The sequence below is a fragment of the Oncorhynchus gorbuscha genome, linkage group LG15, assembly GCF_021184085.1.
Source record: "Oncorhynchus gorbuscha isolate QuinsamMale2020 ecotype Even-year linkage group LG15, OgorEven_v1.0, whole genome shotgun sequence".
Classification (NCBI taxonomy): domain Eukaryota; kingdom Metazoa; phylum Chordata; class Actinopteri; order Salmoniformes; family Salmonidae; genus Oncorhynchus; species Oncorhynchus gorbuscha.
This window is the reverse complement of record NC_060187.1, coordinates 41,416,918-41,421,672: the sequence shown is the minus strand read 5'-3', so window position 1 is coordinate 41,421,672 and position 4,755 is coordinate 41,416,918.

Below are 4,755 nucleotides of genomic sequence, written 5' to 3'. Positions count from 1 at the left end.
TGATTCTGGCCCCTCAAATATTGTACACAAAACACAAATCATTTAGGCTGGGATATGTTTATTATCCTGTCAGAACCGTTGCAGTGTAAGAGATGTAAAATGTTTGGACATGTAAAAAGTGTCTGCAGGCGGAAGGAGCCGAGATGTAGAACATGTGGGGGAAAATCAGTTTGATAGAGACTGTATAGCAGAAGAGAATTGCAAAAGAATAAAGTGTTGTAACTGTGGTGATGAGGCCACATCCTTGGAATGCCCAAATATGGTGAAAGAGGTGGAGGTGGCCAAAATCAGAGCAGTTCAGTCCGTCTTCTATGCGGTAGGGTAGAAATAGCAAATGGTCCGACACAGCAACAAGCAGCGATGCCTGCGTGTCACCTGCAGGATCCAGACATTCTTCAAGTAAAGAAAGTGGACTTTGTGTCATTTATAGCAATGGTGATAAATGGAACTGCAGAAGTAAAAATAAGTTAAGAAAGATCGACATTGATCCTGCAACTGAACTCTTTCAAGGATTAAAGGATTTTACATCTGAGGAGTTGCAGTGCCTTCGGAAAGTATTCAGACCCCTTGACTTTTTCCACCTTTTCTTACATTACAACCTTATTCTAAAAGGGATTAAATAGTTGTTTCCCTCCATCAATCTACACACAATACCCCATAATGTCAAAGCAAAAACTGGTTAGGAAATGTTTGCTAATTGATCAAAAATAAAAAAACATCACATTTATATAAGTAATCAGACCTTTTAATCAATAATTTATTGAATATCCTTTGGCAGTGACTACAGCCTTGAGTCTTATTGGGTCTACAGTCTGCTATTCCCACATGCTTCAAGAAGGCCACCATTGTTCCTGTTCCCAAGAAAGCTAAGGTAAACTGAGCTAAACGACTACCGCCCTGTAGCACTCACTTCCACCCTACCTGACACCCTAGACCCACTCCAATTTACTTACCGCCCAAATAGGTCCACAGACGATGCAATCTCAACCACGCTGCACACTGCCCTAACCCATCTGGACAAGAGGAATACCTATGTGAGAATGCTGTTCATCGACTACAGCTCAGCATTTAACACCATAGTACCCTCCAAACTCGTCATCAAGCTCGAGACCCTGGGTCTTGACCCCACCCTGTGCAACTGGCTACTGGACTTCCTGACGGGCCCTTCCCAGGTAGTGAGGGTAGGTAACAACATCTCCACCCCGCTGGTCCTCAACACTGGGTCCCCACAAGGGTGCGTTCTGAGCCCTCTCCTGTACTCCCTGTTCACCCACGACTGCATGGCCATGCACGCCTCCAACTCAATCATCAAGTTTGCAGACGACACTACAGTGGTAGGCTTGATTACCAACAACGACGAGACGGCCTACAGGGAGGAGGTGAGGGCCTTTGAAGTGTGGTGTCAGAAAAATAACCTCACACTCAACGTCAACAAAACTAAGGAGATGATTGTGGACTTCAGGAAACGGCAGAGAGAGCACCCCCCTATCCACATCAATGGGACAGTAGTGGAGAGGGTAGTAAGTTTTAAGTTCCTCGGCGTACACATCACAGACAAACTTAATTGGTCCACCCACACAGACAGCATCGTGAAGAAGGTGCAGCAGCGCCTCTTCAACCTCAGGAGACTGAAGAAATTCAGCTTGTCACCAAAAGCACACACAAACTTCTACAGATGCACAATCGAGAGCATCCTGTCGGGCTGTATCACCGCCTGGTACAGCAACTGCTCCGCCCACAACCGTAAGGCTCTCCAGAGGGTAGTGAGGTCTGCACAACGCATCACCGGGGGCAAACTACCTGCCCTCCAGGACACCTACACCACCCAATGTTTACAGGAAGGCCATAAAGATCATCAAGGACAACAACCACCCGAGCCACTGCCTGTTCACCCCGCTATCATCCAGAAGGCGAGGTCAGTACAGGTGCATCAAAGCAGGGGCCGAGAGACTGAAAAACAGCTTCTATCTCAAGGCCATCAGACTGTTAAACATCCACCACTAACATTGAGTGGCTGCTGTCAACACACTGACTCAACTCCAGCCACTTTAATAATGGGAATTGATGGGAATTGATGTAAAATATATCACTAGCCATTTTAAACAATGCTACTTATTTTATATTTTTTTTATTTTAATTTTAAACATTTTTTTATTTATTAACAACAAATCAATACATAAAGCACACGAGGGAACACAAGCATACATAGATTACAAACAATGGACAATCGAGCTAGGGGGTACAATATCACATTACAATTACACAAGGACCTTAAGGGACATGCATATACTTACAATTCTAACAGCTTTTTTGTTAGTAGAGCATTTAACCGTCTTAAAATACAGTTCAATTTCTTTTTGTAGGATACGAAAATGTGGTTTTCTGTTTATAAATTTACATTTGTGTATATGAAATTTGGCCAAAAGAATAATTAAATTAATTACATAAAAATGATTCTGCTTAATTCTATTGTATGTAAAGAATCCAAACAGTACATCTCTCCACAATAGTGTAAAATCTTCATAAATGTGTTCAATTATAAACCTACTGATGTCTTGCCACAGTTTTCTTACATGCATACAATGCCAAAAAAGATGCACAACTGTTTCTGGGTGGTCATTACAAAAGGAGCAATTTGAGTTGATGTTTTCCTTAAACTTCTTCATATAGTGGTTGGCAGGATAATATTTATGAATCATTTTAAAGGAAACTTCCTTAATTTTGTTAACAAGTAGGTATGTTTGTGGCAACATCCAAACTTTTTTCCAACAGATATTATCAATAAATCCATTCCAATAAGGCACGACATAAGGTATAGATACAACATCCTGCTGAAACAAGGATCGTATCGCTCTGTTGTTGAATGGACCAAAAGAGAAACAAATCTTTCCTACTGATGAGTCAACAGGTTCAATAGAAGGTAGGCTCTGAGGGTCAGGTCTTGACATGTTCCTGAATAACATAGCAACACCTGAGGGAATGGCATCTAAAACAATTGCAAAATATTTAGGTGTTACAGGGACCTTGTAAAGTGATAAGAATTCTTTATAACTGAGTAAAAGACCCTCTGCATTTACCAGTTGGCTCACCAATAGGATATTATTTCTGAACCAATATTCTAAAAACAGAGAGGTATTTTTATACAATATATGCCGATTATTCCATATATAATATCTGTGTGGAGAAAAATTGTGGAACTTTGTCAATATTATAATTGCAAAACAACATGAAGTTAATGTCATGCAGGTGAAAGAGGACCCAAAAGCGACTTAACAGAAACAGAGTTTATTTAAGTCCAAACAGGGAATAACAGAAATCCTCTAGATTTGTAGAGGGGAAATAACTGGAGAAGCGGCCACAGACTGCAGGTCGCTCCGGGTAGGCGCAGGCCGTAGTCGACAGAGACACCTGCTCACACGCAGCATCTGATGAAGGCAAAAAAACACGACAGGACAGGGCGATACACAATCACAGCAAAAACACGACAGGACAGGGCGAAACGCAATCACAGCATGGTGAATACAATACAAGGAACCGACGGGACAGGAACGGATCACAAAGGAATAAATAGGGACTCTAATCAGGGGAAAGGATCGGGAACAGGTGTGGGAAGACTAAATGATGATTAGGGGAATAGGAACAGCTGGGAGCAGGAACGGAACGATAGAGAGAAGAGAGAGCGAGAGAGTGAGAGAGGGAGGGGGAGAGAGAGGGATAGAAGGAGGGAAAGAACCAAATAAGACCAGCAGAGGGAAACGAATAGCATGGGGAGCACAGGGACAAGACATGATAATAAATGACAAACATGACAGTACCCCCCACTCACCGAGCGCCTCCTGGCGCACTCGAGGAGGAATCCTGGCGGCAACGGAGGAAATCATCGATGAGTGAACGGTCCAGCACGCCCCGAGACGGAACCCAACTCCTCTCCTCAGGACCGTAACCCTCCCAATCCACTAGGTATTGGTGACCCCGTCCCGAGAACGCATGTCCATGATCTTATGTACCTTGTAAATAGGTGCGCTCTCGACAAGGACGGGGGGGGGAGGGAAGACGAACGGGGTGCGAAGAAAGGGCTTAACACAGGAGACATGGAAGACAGGATGGACGCGACGAAGATGTCGCGGAAGAAGCAATCGCACAGCGACAGGATTGACGACCTGGGAGACACGGAACGGACCAATGAACCGCGGAGTCAACTTACGAGAAGCTGTCGTAAGAGGAAGGTTGCGAGTGGAAAGCCACACTCTCTGGCCGCAACAATACCTTGGACTCTTAATCCTGCGTTTATTGGCGGCTCTCACCGTCTGTGCCCTGTAACGGCAAAGTGCAGACCTCACCCTCCTCCAGGTGCGCTCACAACGTTGGACAAACGCTTGAGCGGAGGGAACGCTGGACTCGGCAAGCTGGGATGAGAACAGAGGAGGCTGGTAACCCAGACTACTCTGAAACGGAGATAACCCGGTAGCAGACGAAGGAAGCGATTGTGAGCGTATTCTGCCCAGGGGAGCTGTTCTGCCCAAGACGCAGGGTTTCTGAAAGAAAGGCTGCGTAGTATGCGACCAATCGTCTGATTGGCCCTCTCTGCTTGACCGTTAGACTGGGGATGAAACCCGGAAGAGAGACTGACGGACGCACCAATCAAACGACAGAACTCCCTCCAAAACTGTGACGTGAATTGCGGGCCTCTGTCTGAAACGGCGTCTAACGGGAGGCCATGAATTCTGAATACATTCTCAATAATGATTTGTGCCG